The 21,434-nt window shown below is 41.4% G+C and overlaps 1 protein-coding gene across 1 annotated transcript in view; it reads right to left on the bottom strand.

Annotated features, from left to right (window-relative positions):
• Positions 1-20,187, bottom strand: part of GPRIN3 (GPRIN family member 3) — a 209,067-nt gene extending 188,880 nt beyond the window's left edge. Inside the window, exon 1 of the mRNA XM_073638092.1 lies at positions 19,875-20,187. The gene's annotated coding sequence lies outside the window, so the exon portion shown is untranslated. The remainder of the gene's footprint in view (positions 1-19,874) is intronic.
• Between the last annotated feature and the right edge of the window lie 1,247 nt (positions 20,188-21,434).

Here is a 21,434-nt window from a genome sequence, read left to right on the forward strand (position 1 = left end):
GTGTGGATTAAAGATCTCTTTTGCCAGCCTTTTCTGACTATTTAAGACCCTCCCCAAACTTGTGAACAGCACTCAGACATGGTCAACATGGGAAAGACAAAAGGAGCATTCCAAGGCCATCAGAGACAAGATCGTGGAGGGTCACAAGGCTGGCAAGGGGTACAAAACCCTTTCCAAGGAGTTGGGCCTACCTGTCTCCACTGTTGGGAGCATCATCCGTAAGTGGAAGGCTTATGGAACTACTGTTAGCCTTCCACGGCCTGGACAGCCTTTGAAAGTGTCCTCCCGTGACGTTTGGAGACTGGATGGCACTGCATATGACCCCAAGAATACCATCCCTACAGTCAAGCATGGTGGTGGCAGCATCATGCTGTGGGGCTGTTTCTCAGCCAAGGGGCCTGGCCATCTGGTCCGCATCCATGGGAAGATGGATAGCACGGCCTACCTGGAGATTTTGGCCAAGAACCTCCGCTCCTCCATCAAGGATCTTAAGATGGGTCGTAATTTCATCTTCCAACAAGACAACGACCCAAAGTACACAGCCAAGAAAACCAAGGCCTGGTTCAAGAGGGAAAAAGTCAAGGTGTTGGAGTGGCCTAGTCAGTCTCCTGACCTTAACCCAATTGAAAACTTGTGGAAGGAGCTCAAGAATAAAGTCCACATGAGACACCCAAAGAACCTAGATAACTTGGAGAAGATCTGCATGGAGGAGTGGGCCAAGATAACTCCACAGACCTGTGCCGGCCTGATCAGGTCTTATAAAAGACGATTATTAGCTGTAATTGCAAACAAGGGTTATTCCACAAAATATTAAACATAGGGGTTGTATAATAATTGACCCACACTTTTATGTTTAAAATTTAATAAAATTCAACTGAGCAACATAACTTTTTGGTTTGTAAGATTTATGCTTCTGTTCATAAAACCTACTCTCGTTTGCAGTTTGAAGGCTCTAACTTATTTTCATCTTATCAAACCAGCTAAATCTGCAGGGGGTTGAATACTACTTGTAGGCACTGTATACACATACATACAGTACAGACCAAAAGTTTGGACACGCCTTCTCATTCAAAGATTTCTCTGTATTTTCATGACTTTGAAAATTGTACATTCACACTGAAGGCATCAAAACTATGAATTAAAACATGTGGAATTATATACTTAACAAAAAAGTGTGAAACAACTGAAAATATGTCTTATATTCTAGGTTCTTCAAAGTAGCCACCTTTTGCTTTGATGACTGCTTTGCAAACTCTTGGCATTCTCTTGATGAGCTTCAAGAGGTAGTCACCGGAAATGGTCTTCCAACAATCTTGAAGGAGTTCCCAGAGAGGCTTAGCACTTGTTGGCCCTTTTACCTTCACTCTGCGGTCCAGCTCACCCCAAACCATCTCAATTGGGTTCAGGTCTGGTGACTGTGGAGGCCAGGTCATCTGGCATAGCACCCCATCACTCTCTTTCTTGGTCAAATAGCCCTTACACAGCCTGGAGGTGTGTTTGGGGTCATTGTCCTGTTGAAAAATAAATGATGGTCCAACTAAACGCAGGATGGAATAGCATGCCGCTGCAAGATGCTGTGGTAGCCATGCTGGTTCAGTATGACTTCAATTTTGAATAAATCCCCATCAGTGTCACCAGCAAAGCACCCCCATACCATCACACCTCTTCCTCCATGCTTCATGGTGGGAACCAGGCATGTAGAGTCCATCCGTTCACCTTTTCTGGGTCACACAAAGACACGGTGGTTGGAACCAAAGATCTCAAATTTGGACTCATCAGACCAAAGCACAGATTTCCACTGGTCTAATGTCTATTCCTTGTGTTCTTTAGCTCAAACAAGTCTCTTCTGCTTGTTACCTGTCCTTAGCAGTGGTTTCCTAGCAGCTATTTTACCATGAAGGCCTGCTGCACAAAGTCTCCTCTTAACAGTTGTTGTAGAGTTGTTGTGTCTGCTTCTAGAACTCTGTGTGGCATTGTCTCTAATCTGAGCTGCTGTTAACCTGCGATTTCTGAGGCTGGTGACTCGGATAAACTTATCCTCAGAAGCAGAGGTGACTGGTTTTTGCAACTGCACTTGGGGACACTTTCAAAGTTTGCCCAATTTTTCGGACTGACTGACCTTCATTTCTTAAAGTAATGATGGCCACTCGTTTTTCTTTACTTAGCAGCTTTTTTCTTGCCATAATACAAATTCTAACAGTCTATTCAGTAGGACTATCAGCTGTGTATCCCCAGACTTCTGCACAACACAACTGATGGTCCCAACCCCATTTATAAGGCAAGAAATCACACTTATTAAACCTGACAGGGCACACCTGTGAAGTGAAAACCATTTCTGGTGACTACAACTTGAAGCTCATCAAGATAATGCCAAAAGTGTGCAAAGTAGTCATCAAAGCAAAAGGTGGCTACTTTGAAGAACCTAGAATATAAGACATATTTTAAGTTGTTTCACACTTTTTTGTTAAGTATATAATTCCACATGTGTTAATTCATAGTTTTGATGCCTTCAGTGTGAATGTACAATTTTCATAGTCATGAAAATACAGAAAAATCTTTAAATGAGAAGGTGTGTCCAAACTTTTGGTCTGTACTGTATATACACTTATTTTTCCCACTGTGTGTAATATATAATATATATATATATTATATATACACATATATAGCATATATACACACTTATTTTTCCCACCGTGTGAATATATATTATATAATAATAATAATCTTTATTTTTATATAGCGCCAACATATTCCGCAGCGCTTTACATACATTATCACGGCTGTCCCCATTGGGGCTCACAATCTACTTTCCCTATTGGTATGTCTTTGGAGTGTGGGAGGAAACCTGAGAACCCGGAGGAAGCCCATGCAAAAATGGGGAGAGCATACAAACTCCTTGCAGATGTTGTTCTTGGTGGATTTGAACCCAGGACCCCAGTGCTGCAAGGTGGCAATGCTAACCACTGTGCCACCGTGCTGCTCTTTATGTTATATATATATAATATATACACACACAGTGGGAAAAATAAGTGTGTGTGTATATTATATATATATATATATATATATATATATATATACAGTACAGACCAAAAGTTTGGACACACCTTCTCATTTAAAGATTTTTCTGTATTTTCATGACTTTGAAAATTGTACATTCACACTGAAGGCATCAAAACTATGAATTAACACATGTGGAATTATATACTTAACAAAAAAATGTGAAACAACTGAAAATATGTCTTATAATATAGGTTCTTCAAAGTAGCCACCTTTTGCTTTGATGACTGCTTTGCACACTCTTGCCATTCTCTTGATGAGCTTCAAGAGGTAGTCACTGGAAATGGTCTTCCAACAATCTTGAAGGAGTTCCTAGAGATGCTTAGCACTTGTTGGCCCTTTTGCCTTCACTCTGAGGTCCAGCTCACCCCAAACCATCTCAATTGGGTTCAGGTCTGGTGACTGTGGAGGCCAGGTCATTTGGCGTAGCACCCCATCACTCTCCTTCTTGGTCAAATAGCCCTTACACAGCCTGGAGGTTTGTTTGGGGTCATTGTCCTGTTGAAAAATAAATGATGGTCCAACTAAATGCAAACCGGATGGAATAGCATGCCGCTGCAAGATGCTGTGGTAGCCATGCTGGTTCAGTATGCCATCAATTTTGAATAAATCCCCAACAGTGTCACCAGCAAAGCACCCCCACACCATCACACCTGCTCCTCCATGCTTCACGGTGGAAACCAGGCATGTAGAGTCCATCCGTTCACCTTTTCTGCGTCGCACAAAGACATGGTGGTTGAAACCAAAGATCTCACATTTGGACTCATCAGACCAAAGCACAGATTTCCACTGGTCTAATGTCCATTCCTTGTGTTCTTTAGCCCAAACAAGTCTCTTCTGCTTGTTGCCTGCCCTTAGCAGTGGTTTCCTAGCAGCTATTTTACCATGAAGGCCTGCAGCACAAAGTCTCCTCTTAACAGTTGTTGTAGAGATGTGTCTGCTGCTAGAACTCTGTGTGACATTGACCTGGTCTCTAATCTGAGCTGCTGTTAACCTGCGATTTCTGAGGCTGGTGACTCAGATAATCTTATCCTCAGAAGCTGAGGTGACTCTTGGTCCTCTTTTCCTGGGGCGGTCCTCAAGTGAGCCAGTTTCTTTGTAGCGCTTGATGGTTTTTGCAAGTGCACTTGGGGACACATTCAAAGTGTGCCCAATTTTTCGGACTGACTGACCTTCATTTCTTAAAGTAATGATGGCCACTCGTTTTTCTTTACTTAGAATTTGTATTATGGCAATAAAAAAGCAGCTAACAGTCTATTCAGTAGGACTATCAGCTGTGTATCCACCTGACTTCTGCACAACACAACTGATGGTCCCAACCCCATTTATAAGGCAAGAAATCCCACTTATTAAACCTGACAGGGCACACCTGTGAAGTGAAAACCATTTCCGGTGACTACCTCTTGAAGCTCATCAAGAGAATGCCAAGAGTGTGCAAAGCAGTCATCAAAGCAAGAGGTGGCTACTTTGAAGAACCTAGAATATAAGACATATTTTCAGCTGTTTCACACTTTTTTGTTAAGTATATAATTCCGCATGTGTTAATTTATAGTTTTGATGCCTTCAGTGTGAATGTACAATTTTCATAGTCATGAAAATACAGAAAAATCTTTAAATGAGAAGGTGTGTCCAAACTTTTGGTCTGTACTGTATATATATATATATATATATATATATATATATATACATATACATATACACAGATAAAACCACAAATTTTGGAGGAAAGTGGGGTGTGTGTCTTACAGTCCGATATACATAAATACTGTGGCTGTGGGGAAGCCACAGCGGCGGAGTAGTGGGGCACAGGAGGCAGCAGCCGTCTGCTGAAGCCTACATTGTGCCCGCTACTAAAGAAAATGGGCGTGGGGAGCAGTGAATATTCATTTTTCTTAGTAGCCGGCACACTGTGCCTGCAGCATGGCTCCTGGCATGTATGGCACCCTTCATCCCGGTATGTATGGCCCCCCTCATCCCTCTTCCTGTTATGTATGTCACCCTTCATCCCTTTATGTATGGCCCCCCTCATCCTGGTATGCTTGGCACCCCCTGTTCCCCGTCACACTGCACAGAAAAAAAATAAACAGTTATACTCACCTATACATGGATGAGGAGACCATACATACCAGGATGAGGGGGGCCATACATACATGGATGAAGGATGAGGGGGCCATACATACAGGGATGAAGGGGGCCATACATACCGGGATGAGGGGGGCCATACATACAGGGATGAAAGGGGGCCATACATACCAGGATGAGGGGGGCCATACATACAGGGATGAAGAGTGCCGTACATACCAGGAAGAGGAATGAAGGTGTCATACATACCAGGAAGAGGGATGAAGGTGCTATACATACCAGGATGGGTGTGAGGGGTGCCATACATACCAGGAAGAGGAATGAAGGTGCGATACATACCAGGAAGAGGTATGAAGGTGCCATACATACCGGGATGGGTGTGACGGGGGCCATACATACCAGGATGAAGCGTGCCATACATTCCAGGAAGAGAGATAAGGGGGGTCATGAATACCAGAATGAGGGATTGGGGTGCCATGCATATTAGGATGGTGGATTGGGGTGCCATGCATATCAGGATGGGGGTGAGGGCCATGTATAACAGGAAAAAGGGAGCCATATATACCAGGATGGGAGATATTAACAGAATTGGGGGACATTACCCCTATAACAGTGTCAGCAGCAGAGCCCCTCCCCCTTAACAGGGCATGATGACCACATTTTTTGCTTACATTTTTTTTCTATTTTCTTCCTCTAAAACCTAGGTGCGTCTTATGGTCTGGTGCGTCTTATAGTCTGAAAAATACGGTATCTAAAAGTGAGATATTAGTATATGTTGCGGTGAGCCCCTTAGGGTTTAGCCCAACCAGTATTATCATAAAGAAGTACAAAAAACAGCTATAAAGAGAAAAGCTGCTGTTTTAGATTATTAACATAAAGCTGGATGTTAAGAACCATCATTAAGTAGCTAATTACCAGACTGGTTGTACCAATGTAAATTAACCAAGTGCAAATATTAACTAAAACATATATCTGTGGTTAAAAAGGTATATACAACCAATGATAATCATCAACCAGTGTGGTGTACCTGGGGTACTAAAGAATTGGCTGGTGCCAAACGCAGGAAAAACACTAAAAATGGTCACCCAGCCAGCTTACCAAGTCCATGGGCTAGCTGTGATGACATCCAAATCTCCACAAATACGCAGTAGTATCGGTGCATAAAGAAAGGGAGTACACTTCCGATCACTCACTGTACCGAGGAATCAGTCTGAATTCATCGTGGCTGTATTAGCTGCGGTCCAGAGGCTTGGTGAGGAGTCAGTACAGATAGGGGTGCAGTGCGTCCAGGGAGCGCCGGACGGTGGCAGACCTGCCGCTAAGCAAACCGCGTGTAGGGTGATGGCAGTGGCGTGTGACATCACTGGTCCGCAAAGGGACGGAAGCCTGCCTGTTCCATCCTGTCCATTACGCATTTCTGAGATGTTCCGATCTCCTTCATCAGAGAGTACAGTCTGATGTACAGTTCATGTTTTATTTGATGCTACTTTTTATGGTCTTTACCAAGAGGGCGTTGCTCACAAGATTCTCTGGGGAGTATCTTCTCAGAGTATAATTTGTTTAACCAAAAAGGGGGGTAGAAAAACGTGTAAAGATAAACCCTTTAAAAGATTTTTATTTTTAATTTAGATATATTAAAAAGCACCTCACATATCGTGAAGAAAAAAGTCACAATATAAATGTCTGCTCAAACGCTCAGAGACATAGAATGGTATAATCAGAGCACATAAAAAATGACAAAAAATAGGGAAGCAAAGATTTAGACAGTCAAGATTATCCCTATATGGGATGATTATTGTGGTGTGAAAGATAATAAAGGCCACAAAATGACTATACTCAAAATGTGCACAACTGATATGATCAGAATTCATGTAGCCAATGTCGACAGGAAAACATTTATAAGTCCTACCAATAATAGTCACCCCTAAGGCAGCCAATTATCGTGTTTAAATATATAGCACAAACCCCAACATAAATGTCTGATTCAATACTCATAGCCAATAGATAGTATAGTCAGAACGGATATAAATGGTATAAACAGGGAGACAGGTATAAAACCTGTCAAAGGACACTATCCCTGGATAGGCCAATTATTATGTTTTAAATGCATAATAATAATGCAATAAATATTTATAACATCCCAGGTCATAACACAATAAATGGGACTGTGTCTTCCTAGGATAGACGCTGTACCTGTCTAACAGCGGAGGTTGGCACCCTAGTAATACGGGATTTGGCGCCCCCGCTCCTTGGCGGCTCTCCTTCACTTGTCCTAGTTTTCCCTGCTAAATACAACAATAAAATGCTAGACTAGACAACATAGTTCCTATACTAGGAGATATATAAGCACATCAAGATAGAATAGAAAAAAAAAACAACTTATGTCAGTAGATGGTCATTCATGATACACTGTGCCTCTACGCATTTCACCATATGATGGATCATCAGGAGGCGATCTTCAAGTATTGGTATGATGCCCAAATGATGTGGAGTAGTCAAAGGCCCATTATGGTATACGAGGGCCTTGCTCACAAGTTGGGGAGTATCTTCAGGCTGCTATGCATTATACTCTGTGAGCACTGCCGTTTTGTAAAGATTGTAAAAATTAGGAGCGAATAAAAAGGCCAATATCTCCGGAACCGTAAGATGGATTTAGAAAAAAAAAAATAGAAAACAGAATATTTAGGGGAGAAGTGGGAATAATATCTGAGCAAAGCTTGTCAACTCCTAACTTGGTGGCAGGTCCTGTTTAATGGGACATTAGGTGAAAATTGTAACAGTCCATAAAATAGTTGAATAAACTACAAGATAATATGTGTAATATGAGCTGTATTATACCTATAAATCTAAAGTCTAACATAAAACCTGGCATTGTAAATAGCTAAGCGTAATATCCCCCTCTCTCATATTAAAAGGAATCAGGAGTTTGATACCCCTTCTGAAAGCAGCATAAAATAGGGACAGAGTCCCTAATTCCAATGATGTGTCACTTACTAGGCTGCATGCTGTCATTTTGACCAAATCACTGTTTTATCTTCTGCAGATCTTGCAGTTCTCTAAATGCTGAGCTGTGTATAACCCGGCCCACACCACTGATTTCTTCCATGCACAGTGTAGACAGAAAGCTGCCAATCAGTGGTGGAGGTCAGGTTATACAGAGCTCATGAATATGGAAGACCACATGGCAGCAGGTTTACAAGTCCTCTGGTGATAATCTCCTACGGATAAAACAGTGATTTTATCATATCTCCCAAGAAGCCCAGTATGTGATATATTGCTAGAATCATGGTCTAAGCCACTACATTATGCTGCTCTCAGATTATGTAGCAAAAGCCTGGTGATAGATTGCCTTTACATGGTTGTCCAAGACTAAGATATTGATGACCTATCTTTAGGATAGATCATCGGTATCATTCAGGTAAAGGTCGGATACAAGGCTCCTCCATCGATCAGCTGTTTGCAGGCTCAGGTACAGAGTGTATGGAACTGGAACACCTCAACTCTTAACAACCATATAGTGGCTGTTCTTAGGTACTGCATCTCAGCTCCCATTTCATTTCCTAACAAACTTGTGGATTTACACTGCCAGACAAATCCATTTTTCCCCACATTATCCTTATGGACACCCTTGTTTTTTCTATACTGCTGGAATGGTAAGGGAGGGACCCAATAGTGAAAGGACTCAATAAACCCAATGCCTCAGCTTTCTGCACCTTTGTGATTATAACAGTACGGAATAGTGAAATACTGGGGTCAGCTGAAGTCACATTTGAGTTTCTAGGTTTTGAGTTAAGTTAGGCTTTAATCAATGCTGGGCTTCTTCAACAAAACCACACATCATGAATAATTTATCCCAAATATACCAATATAAAAGCAGCCTTGTGAAGTTCAATGGCCATGAAATACAAACCTCTGCCAGATGATCTCTAAGGTTTGTCTTTCAGTTGACTGATGTTTTATTTTTCCTGCCTTTGTTTAGTGTTCGTGTAATCAATTATTTACAGTTTTTATGTCTCTCGTGCGTTCTCACAGTATGCCCTGTATACAATATATCGATAGATGAACACATTTATACAGTTTAATGAGTAGTCTATATTAAATGAAACGCACATAATCCATAGCGTTATCCTCTGACATGATTTTAGGTTCTGAAAAGCTGTTCACGTTTTGATTTAATACCTGTTCATCCATCAGGAAAAGCTTAGAAATTGACAAATGATCTGTGTCAGTCACATCTAACACCCCCCTAAGCTCTTATAAAAGATATTCTTTTCTGTGAAGTGGCCAGCCTGGGCGCTAGACATTTATTTCTCAGATGTAAAATTCTTTTCCAGAGCGAACTGAAGCCACTAATTGAAATCACACCGGCTTCCAACAGCTTTTAGCCACTCTGCTGTCAATACCTTTTGGTTTCTACTGAACCAGACAGATTTCAAGTGACAACCAAAACCTCAAAGGATTTTCCTACAGTGTTAATACACGAAAACATCCTGTTTCTTTTACTTAATGTTAATGCATAGCTCTGTGATCTGATCAAAATACATCTCAAAATATAAAGGACGAATCGTAAATGACAGATTGCTAATAAACCGCAGTCCTATGAAGAATTTATCAATGTCAGCTTGTCTCTTTGCTGCAATGTCACTTTGCAGCAAAGTTAATAAGTCAAATATGTAATATATCTTATTTAATGACTTGCTGTAACACTTTCCTGTAATTTTCAGACTGAAGCAAAAACATACAACCGGTCTTGAATCAATCTGTCCACATTGCTTGGTGTTGAGCGGAGAGGCATTAGTAGAGATCTAGGACCGGCCATCTTGGAAATCCTGTTCTCTGTTAAAAAAAAATCAATAACAAAAACAAACTTCTTCTTCAACAGTGGATGTATAGAATAAGTCCTATTAATTCTCTACCAAATCAGAAAAGGTAGATTTTATAAAAATTAATCTATGTGAGAATTAGGCTGTGTGGCCACGATGCGTTTTTTAACCCCTTCGCGACCTTGGGATTTTCCGTTTTTGCATTTTTGTTTTTTGCTCCCCTTGTTCCCAGAGCCATAGAGTTTTTATTTTTTGGTCAATATGGCCATGTGAGGGCTTATTTTTTGCGGGACGAGTTGTACTTTTAAACGCCATTACTAGTTTTACTATATCATGTACTGGAAAATGGGAAAAAAATTCCAAGTGCGGTGAAATTGCAAAAAAAATGCAATTCCACAGTTGTTTTTTTTTTTTTTTCTTTCCACGTTCAATGGATTCTAAAACTGACCTGCCATTATTATTCTCCAGGTCATTATGAGCTCGTAGACACCAAACATGTACAGGTTCTTTTTTATTTAAGTGGTGAAAAAAAAATCCAAAGTTTGCTAAAAAAATAAATAAAAAAAAATGGAGCCATTTTCCGAGACCCGTAGCGTCTCCATTTTTCGGGATCTGGGGCCAGGTGAGGGCTCATTTTTTGCACGCCGAGCTGACGTTTTTATTTATAGATAGATAGATACGATGTTTTGATTGCCCGTTATTGCATTTTATTGCAATGTTGCGGCGACCAAAAAAACGTAATTCTGGCGTTTGGAATTTTTTTCTCGCTTCACCGTTTACCGATCAGATTATTTTATTTTTTATATTGATAGATCGGGCGATTCTGAACGCGGAAAAACCAAATATGTGTATGTGGGGTTTATTTTTTATTATTTTATTTTGAATGGGGCAAAAGTAAGGTGATTTAAACTTTTATATTTTTTTAATATTTTTAAAAACATTTTCTTTAATCTTTTTGCATGCTTCAATAGCCTCCATAGGAGACTAGAAGCAGCAACTGTCTGATCGCCTCTGCAACATAGAGGTGATCAGCAGATCACCTCTATGTAGCAGAAATGCTTCTTTGCTTTGACGGCCGACCACTAGGTGGTGCTCATAGCGATCAGTACATGACAACCACTGAGGTCTGCTGCAGACCCAGGGTTGTCATGACCACCCATCGGTGACCCGCGATCACGTGACGGGTCACCGATGGGAGGGGCTAATGCCGCGCTTCCGGCGCGGCGATGTTAAACGCCACTGTCATAGATTGACAGCAGCATTTAACATGTTAATAGCGGCGGGTGGATCACGATTCCACCCGCGGCTGTTGCGGGTACATGTCAGCTGTAATAATCAGCTGACATGTGCCCGGTTCAGTGCGGGCTCAGCGCCGGAGCCCTCACTGAACCGGGGGTGATGGCCTGGGGCGTACTAATACGCCCCAGGCAAGTAAGGGGAATTACTGCTGCGGAAACGCTTAAACGCTTGGTAGAAGGCCTGCCATGTGCACATGCTGCGGAAATTTCCGCTGCGGATTATCATTGCGGAAAAATACGCAGCACTACCAATTATTTTGCGGAAGCGCAGCGTTTTTGCTGCCATTGACTTGCATTGTAACGCATGGAATCCGCATCACTGCATCTGTACATGCGGATTCCATGCGTTTCAATGTGCGGATGGTACCCAGGTTTGGAGAAGAGGAGACTCTCCTCCGGACCCGGGTACCATAGTACCTGTAAAAAAAAAGAATAAAATAAAAAAATATATATTATACTTACCTTCTGATGGCCCCCGGTGTGCTTGTCTTGGCTTGCCAGCAGCTCGAGGTAGACTAAAGGACCTGCGCTGATGTCATTTAGTCATGTGACAGGTCATGCGACCGCTGACGTCGGCAGGTCCTTAAATCTACCGCGAGCTGCCGGCAAGCCAAGATAAGGACTCCGGGGGCCATCAGAAGGTAAGTATATATTTATTTTTTAACATTCTTTTGGTCACACTATATAAATCCATGTCGGTTGCATGGATTTATATAGTGCGACCAAGTTGTCAAGCACTTTCCAAGTGATGCTAAAATCGCTTGGAAAGCGCTTGTCAACCCGCATGCAGAAATGCATGTGAAGAACGCTTCACATCCGCTTGTCCCTGGCAGGAAAACGCATGTACAATCCGCATGTACAATCCGCATGTATTTTTTCTGCCAGGGAGATGCAGAAACGCTCAGGAAAAAATCCGAAGCATTTCTGCATCGTGGGCACATAGCCTTAATATTTAGTACTGAAATACATTTGACCTCGGGTACATCAGGTAGAGTCATCCATGTATTGCAGCCTACTATTGTAGCTTTATCAGTTGTCATTCACAATCATGTAATATTGCTTTGAATTTCTTTTCTCACTTAAATTGCCTAATTTGTTGCATCTTTTTCTCTATTTGCTATATGTGGATGCCACACATTTTTCTGCATGCAATTTTGGAATTGTGTATCATTAAATTGTCCTACCAGCACATTATATTTGTAAGTCTAAGCCTAGGAAAGTTAAGTCTGTCTCTGTAGAATCCCATCTAAAGAGAATGTCTTCTTAGAGGCAAGTGGACTCACACAATTTGATTAAACGGTGTGTACCGTCGTAGAGCAGTATTACATTTCATAATATAGTACATTTTCACAAACTGTACCTTAGTATACTCACAGTACAGTTGTATCTGTTGGTTTATATCTGTGCATTTGGCTGATGAGCTAATTTGAGAACCCAGTGTGTCGGACAATTAGTTGGTCAGATGGGTCGCCTGTTCAATCAAGAGCTCCAATCAAAGAGCTCTATTTCCATCTTTCAGGGGCACTTATCAGTGCATCTTTAAGTTTACGCTTTGATAATATATGATGCTAGTTTGTTACCTCACTTAGTTTTCCCCTTATTGGCCAGTATTCTTGACATTAGGACTGTTTGACTTTTGGTACTTTTTGTACTGCTGCAGGATACTGACCATGGCTTGCTCCTGACCTACTTCTTGCCTTATCCCATGTTTTCTCATCCTTCTGCCTGACTTGTGCGCAAGGCCTGGCTTTTATCTTTAATCACATCTTGACCATCAGCAATAAATTGGCAGTCGGAATTTGTAACCTGTGGACTTAATGATTTATGCATAGGGGTTAAAGGGGTTATTCAGATTTGAGATAAAAGTCTACAGTCATTCTAAGTGACTGCAGACTTTTGAATCCTCACAGCATGCACCGATGCTGGCAGCGAGAGCAGGTGGTGACGTGACCGCAACTATGTAATTTGCATGCATGCAATTATGCACCGACTAGACATACACGGCCTCACTCAATTCACTTGTATTGAGTGAAGTCATTCAAGTCTAGTCGAAATGTGCAAGTCGCATACTTGTGGTCACGTGACTGCCCACTCTTGCCGCTGGTGAACATTGTGAGGATTCAAAAGTTTGCAGTTATATAGAGTGACTACAGACTTCATCCCAAGCCTGGACAACCCCTTTAAGGAGTGAAAATCAGGGATCACTAACACGCACTGTCTGGATTAGGCAGCACCAAACTGACTGTGCTTTTCCTCACCTTGCTGGCAAGCATCACCTTAACGATCTGTTTTACAATGGGGTCATCTACATAATAGATCTTTATATCTTTAATTGCTTTAAATTCTGGCCTTTGAATTACTTACTAAGGGTATGTACACATGGTCAGGAGCCGCCAGCAGCCCCGACGCTGCAGAATAGCCGCACAGCTTCCACCCTCATTATGCGGACTTTCCTCATAGATGTTAAGTCTATGGGGAAAGTCCACATGCCGAGCCGCAAGAGAAATTGACATGCTGCGGGTCTGAAAGACGCGCCGCATGTCAGTTTCCGCGGGTGATCCGCAGGTGCACAGAGACGCATAGTGGACATGGGATTTCTAGAAATCCATCCAGTATGCTGTAACATCTGGATGCTACGGGTTTGACGCTGCATAACACGCAGCGTCAAACCTGCAGCGGCTCCTGACCGTGTGCACATACCCTAAAGCTTGGGGATGTGGTTAATATACATGTGTCTCTTACTGTGTTCTTTGCCTTTTCTCCTCATATTGTGTTATGATGTGTAGCGCCCTCTTTTTTCCTTACTTAGCGGAGTCTGTTGATTATACTTTGCTACCAATGTTACTGAATTTCTTATCAATAAATACACAATAAGTGCTACTGTATGTTTACTAGAGCACACCTACTAAAGACATACTTGGCAGCAAAGAACTAAGGAACGAATGCAATTTAAAAATGTAATTCTCACCAAGGAATGCTAAGTATCTTATTTGCACACTGCTGTCCCTGCCATAGATGGAGGTCATGCTGTTGCTATTTGGCTCCAAATAGGAAGGAATCTTGGTGGCAAACTCCCTTCTCTTATTGTGCCAATAATTATTATATTATTATAATCGGCATGTAAACCATGTTCTGTCATGGGTTCAAATATTATAAACCAGTACAGGATCCAAATTTGGATTTTCTCATCTTGTGTATAAGACTTTTTACTTTTAAGTAGATTATTCTATATGAGCCGTGCATTTCAAACACTATCACAGACATCATTAAAGCACTGCTCCGGCATTTTTTTATTGCAGAGCTGGAGTGGCGCTACTAATCTAGCAAAGACTGGAGCGATCCGGCAGGTTACAAACTGCTGGAGATCAGCAGGAGCGGCGCTAATAAAAGATGAATACGGAGGCTGGGAAGTATAAAACCAGGGGCAGGGAACTTAGTTTAGTAGCACCACTCCAGGCCTATTTTTTCCACGCACCAATAGACTTGAATGGATGAGCGGTATTCGATTTCAAAGTGAAATTGCAGCATGCTGCGATTTTCTTCACTGACAGATTCTGTCAGTGAAAAAAAATCGTGCATCAGCTCTGCCCCATATAATAACATAGGTCTGAGTGCCATCCGATAAAAAAGTCGGATAGCACTCGTCTGATGTATACGCTGGTTTGAGCGAGCCCTTAGCTGTATATTGGCCAAACTCGCTCACCAAATAATGGTATGGGGCCTCCAAACTGTTTCTGATGACAGTTAAAGACGAAGTAGAGATTGAGAAATTCAATTTGATTTGACCAAGGCTATCACTTCTGTGGAGATAAGTCTGGCAGCAGCTTACTCCTCTCAGCTATCTCATGTATATAGCCAGCTTTACATGTAAGTAGCCATAAGTAATTTAATTAAAGGGGTTGACCACTTTATCTTTATTTTAAATATTGTCTTGGCATCAATGGTTATTGTACCTCTTACAATCAGTAATAAACATTCTCCTCCTGCACTTGTTAGTGTTGTCTTCTTCACAGACTGTGCAGCTCTCTTGTTCTCAAAATGACCACTGATGGAGGAGCGTGTGATCAAACCTGTCCAACAGCTTCCTCCAACTGGAAAACACTGCGTATGGAAATTTTTTTTTCAATTGGTGGAGGCTTATGGACAGGCCTGGTCACGTGCTCTTCCACAAGCAGCTAATTTTGAGAGCAGTGCAGGAGAAAAATCTGTATTACTAATATATTAATGAGTCCAAAAATCATTTCCCCAACACATTTGTTAAAATAAAAAATGAAGTGGCCTACCCCTTCAATAAACCATATACATTCTCTATTTTATTACAGTCCTATACCTGGTAAAGGTTACATCACCTAGCACAGCATTATCTAACAAGTCCAGTACTCCTTCACGTGTTCGTCTTATAACTGCCTGATCATTTGAAATCTACATTTTCTACATGTTTAGGGCTCTATTTTCCAATAAACTTCCCATGTAAGTGACAATACTCTCCATTCATACACACAAAGGTTTCTTTTCAGGGCTGAAATGAATGGCTTAGATTTAATATCTACAGTTTAGGCAGAAAAATACAAAATTTTCAATCAAGAGGGTAAACTAAATGTATTGGTAGATTTAACTATAAAAGCAGCCTGTCGTCAGGTCAATATTGCCCAGTTTTTGCTTTTATTTTTCTCCCCATACTCCCCTGACTATTTCAGTTTTTGTTTTTTGTAAATCTGTTATTAGGTTCCAGAGATAGGGGCCTTTATATTTAGTGCTCATTTTTATGGGCTTTACAAAGGGGGCGTGGTTCACAGGGTAATTATGCAGAGCAGCCTAAAGACACGCCTCCAGAAAATCCTGTGAGCAAAGATAATAAAAGTCAGCACTAAATAAAAAGGCCCGTATCTCTGGAACCATATGGCAAATTAAAAAAAAATAAAATAAAAATGGTGTATGTAAGAAATCAGCGAGAATAAAATACGAGCAAAAACTGTCCACTTTCGCCCTGGTGACAGATCCTCTAAGTGGTCATAATCACCTCAGTTACTGTTTAATCTAGTGATCATAGTACAATTTGCAAGTGCTTTGCATTTTCTTTTCATCAGTCAGTACCTTAAGATGTATAACACAACCATTGCCAGATTGTCCATTGGACATGTGTCCGTATGTGTCCCTGTATGGCATGTATAATTTAATATTAGTGGTGGATTTTAGCTCATGTTCAGTATTATTGATTTATTTCAAGTTAAAGGGTTTGCCCATTACTTCTTTACTGAAAACTATCCTTCACATAGGACAGCAGTAGAAGATGAATTGTTTGCAGCACAGGAAGCAATCACATATATTACTTCAATAGCAGTACCCAGGAACGGCCACTACACCGTGAATGCCGCCCATGCCCAATGCCGTCTGACCACTGCCTCAGTAGGTAACAGGGGGTCCTAAGGTACTGTAAGTCATTAATATCACAGTCCTGGACAACCCCTTAACTGTGTATATTAATTTACTTGGTATCATTTTTGAGTGAGTTTTTTAATGAAAGGGGTCTATGGTGCAAGGTGTTTTGTGCCCACTAGCTCTTAAGGTATCACTATGTTTCTGACTCATGTGTAACCAAAATATGCATGCTCCTCACTTCTATTTCAGTCCTTTCACCCTACTGCTACCATCTGCCATGTGAGTTCAAAAAGGTAGAGGATGTAAGTGACATAACATTAGGCTTCTGAGTCCCAATGCAGAAACAGGGTTCCCACTTACCATGTCCCATTTATAATACTAGTGTCTTCCTAAATGTCAAAGGAGCATTGCGCCATTTTAGGCGCCAAAGACAATGTGCAAATACTATCTCTGCATTTGTTAAAGAGAAGAATGTAAGCGAATCGAAGGACCGTCCGTTTTCTTTTGTTTGGCTCTTTTCCATTGCAAATGTCTCCTGCACTGAAATTTTATCATGATGAAATGACGGACACACTGCCTGTCTCTTTTCTTGCACATTCACTACTACATGTCAATCCTTTTATCTTGATGTCTGCAAATACATATAAGATATATTTCTCTTTGTCAAACAATGTAGCATTTCAAATAATTCATATAAATTTAAATATCACAATCGAAATGATGTTTGTATTCTGCCCTGGCCCTTTAGAATTACTCTAAATACTTGGCAGTTAATATTGGCTACTCCAAGGCTATATGGCATGATGGCTGAAAAACTTGTAATAGATTCTATAATTGAAATAAAACAACATTGCACTTACTGTACATGCAACATGTGTATAAAACTAGGGGAGATGTAAATCTATAGCCCTTGATTCCCATCTGTTGGTGGATATTCATTGTATAATCCAAAATATTAATATTTAATGTCATCACGATACCTGTACAACATCAGTAGAAGCAATAGATTTAGGCTTGGCACCTATTCTCCACTTCTAATGCAGATGACATCACTGTCATCCAAGTCTTGTGTCACAGTGGTCTGTATATTACACACAATAGTGGACTGAAATGATTAGCAATAGAGTGGATATACTGAGGACATAGAAATGGGTAATATTGGAAGATTGTGATAGGAATTTTTTTTATAACTAAATGGTAGGGCAGCATGGTGGCTCAGTGGTTAGCACTGTGACTTTGCAGCACTGGGGTCCTGGGTTCTAATTCCGCCAAGGACAACATCTGCAAGGAGTTTGTATGTTCTCCCTGTGTCTGCATGGGTTTCCTCCCACAATCCAAAGACATACTGCTAGGGAATGTAGATTGTAAGCCCCAATGGGGTCAGTGTCAATAATGACTGTAAAGCACAGTGGAATTAATGGCGCTATATAAGTGAGTAAAATAAAAAAATGGTAGCAAGCTGTTAGACTTTTAAAGCGGTATACTATATACTTTCAAGTTAGATATGGGATATCCATCCAATATCTAGCTATCTACGCACCGGCGGAAGCAGACAGATGAGGGCCCCTATGCAAGAACATTATATTGGCCTCTTGCAGTCAAATATCTCATCATAATGCACAATTCCACCTGCTTTGGAGTTGGAAGTGGGCCCACTTACCTCTTGGGCCCTGCACCAATGGTATGTTTGCCCATCTATCCATCTCCTTAATCAAAAATATTGTATATCCCATTGAGTGTCCTGTGCTGCATTTACAGTTACAACTACATACAATGTAACCATATAGTTATGCAGGATATAATTTACTTCATTGGCACTAACATAGTATTTTAGTAACACTAAGGCATCATCCAGACACTGCGAGTCACGTTTCGTTTATGGATAGAACACATGCATGACATATTCTGTTGGGCTGTTCAGATATCTGTGTTTTTTTATGCTGACCCAGTTCTGTTTTTGTTCTGAGTCACAGATCAAAATTACCCATGCAAGTCTATGAGTCTATGCCATCCGCGTGCAACACGTCTGCCGTCCGTGATTAACACTATAATAGCTGGGGAAATTTTTTTTTTTGTCCAGTGAAAAATCACTGTTGAAACATTGATGGTAAAAACTGAGGCACCAGCCCCACAATGATGAAAATTGGATACAAAACACTAATGTCATTTGGAGCCAAAACACTGGTGAACAACGGTATGTTTTTACGTTCGAGAAAAATCATGGAGGTCTGAATGAGGCTTGAGTAAAAAACATGATGGATTTTTCTCAGTATTTAAAAAAAAAAACACAACAAAAACCCTGCAATACTAACATTATGTGGTGCGTAAATCAGGATCAGACAGTTACAGCCATACCTAACTTAAGTAAACTGGTTTATGCCACGCTATCGCCTATATTCTAAATAATGGTCCTTGGTTGTTTAACTTATATTTATATTTTATATATAAAAAAATTACATGAAAAGAAATAATGAAAAGGTTAAAAAAAAGAAGCACATCCGGCTAGTAAATTTGATGCACATCATAAAAAAATTAGTAACCTAGCAAAACGAACACTGACATACAGGTATGTTCCCTTAGCTAATTGCTGTTATTCTGAAGGATTCTAATGGCAAGCAATCCTTCACACTTTCTACACGGCAGGCAACAAATCCCAAAGAGCTTGCAGCATCCCAAGCTAGACAACATAGAGTTGCATGGTCTATTAGGCAATCATGCCCACAGGGGATTGATTAACTCTGACTTGTAAACAGTTCTTCTCTGATTGTACCCTAGTTAATGAGGGGTATCCCTTTCATTTGGGTAGCACAGATGTTCTATGCAGTGGGATCCAGCTGATGACACCACTCCCAGTATAGAAGGACCCTATGTCACTGGCCATTAGCATTCCCAGGCGCATCCACACTGCAGACAGCACAGCAATGCATTAGCTGCTTCAACTTGTATTTTCCTGGCTTAGCTTCCACTTTCTATTATTAATGTCAGTGTTAGGAATACATGACAGAATGAATGCAACTACATAGTGATGCATCCAACAAAGGTCATCATCATCATCATCATCCTCTGCTTTATCCCTGCCATGTAATTAAACACACTAATATGTGATGCTGCATAATCCCCTGGGTCTCCTCTGGAGTGATCACAACTAGCAATCACTGACTGGTAGGTTACAGGGAGATCTGCAAGAAATACCTGGAGCAATGATGGAAACAAAGGCAGTGAGTGCATGTCTTACCCTCAGTGCTGCACACAGCACAGCCAGCATTGACCTTGCAAGGAAATTCATCATCTGCAGCTGCTGGGAATGATAATCCAATAGTGAATGAGATGTCACTGATGATATCCTGGCTTCCCATCCATGGATGTCACAGACAGGGCATCGGAGGGACATGCAAGCCACAGGCCAGTGAGGCTGAGGAGGAATGGCCAGCGCTTGTCCTGTATGTGTGTGTCCAGGAGCCGTACACAGCGCAGCAGCAGCTCCACCACCACAGGGAAGCGTTCCGGCTGTCACTGCTGACCCGCCCCCGGTGATGCTGCTGTCACTCAGCAGAAGGAGAGGGAGGGAGCCTCCTCTGCACAGGGCGAGTGCTCAGAGCAGTACTACTACCCCATCAGATCCAGGTAGTAGTCTTCTGTGAGTGCAGCTGCACTGTTCCTTACTTTTAAGGATGTGTCGCCCTAATAATCATGTCAGTGCCTCACTAGTCATAAGGCTCCTATTTCCCCTCACTGCAGGAATTCTATGCAGAAAAAAGTACTTTCAGTATTTGGTCAGTATTTTATCTCAGTATTTGTAAGGTCACATTCACACCTTCAGTGTTTGGTCAGCATTTTACCTCAGTATTTGTAAGGCCACGTGCACACGTTCAGAATTATCTGGTCAGTATTTTACCACAGTATTTGTAAGGCTACGTGCACACGTTCAGTATTATCTGGTGAGTTTTACCTCAGTATTTGTAAGGCCACGTTCACACAATCAGTATTTGGTCAGTATTTTACATCAGTATTTGTAAGTCAAAACCATAAGTGGAACAGTCAGAGGGAAAGTATAATAGAAACACGTCACCACTTCTGTGTTTCTCACCCACTCCTGGTTTTGGCTTACAGGTACTGAGGTAAAAAACTGAACGTGTGAAAGGTCTTGGGCTACGTTCCCACGATGAGCTTTTGGTGAGTTTTTGATGTTGCAGAATTTCTGCACCTATTATTGTGTATTTATGTGCTTTATTTTACCATGCGTTTTTTCGCATTTTTGGCGCTGTGTTTTTGGTCTCTTTTTGGTGTGTCACGCTTTCAATAAAGCTGATTTTTTTTAATACTTCCTGGTATTTGGCTTTAACAAAACATTATTGATACCGCCATGCACGGATCACATGCATTTCCACAGCGGAAATGCACTAAAAACATACTTTCATTTCTTACCTGCGCATTTTCCACATCTAATGTAAGTCTATGCGGAAAATCTGCACAGAAGACTTACGCATAATGCGATCGCGCCCGCATAGTAGCGGTGCGGGGCGATCGCCGCCGGATGTCAGATGATTATCACAGCTGACACCCGGTGCTATGTGCAGGGAGCTGTCTCCCAGCACATTAACCCCTGCAATGCTGCGATAGAAGTTGATCTCAGCATTGCGGGGGCAAGGGGGGAGGTAAGCGCCAGTACTCACCTCCTCTCCAGCCTCCAGCGATGTCTGCGGCGGCGACCCGATGTTGTTATGACAACATCCAGGTCACCAGGAGGCAGGAAGTTACTTTGGTCATGCGCAGTGCATGACCAAAGTAATGCCTC

This window comes from Phyllobates terribilis, unplaced genomic scaffold (assembly GCF_046119375.1).
Source record: "Phyllobates terribilis strain yellow unplaced genomic scaffold, ASM4611937v1 Scaffold_1__5_contigs__length_1240528914, whole genome shotgun sequence".
Taxonomy (NCBI): Eukaryota; Metazoa; Chordata; class Amphibia; order Anura; family Dendrobatidae; genus Phyllobates; species Phyllobates terribilis.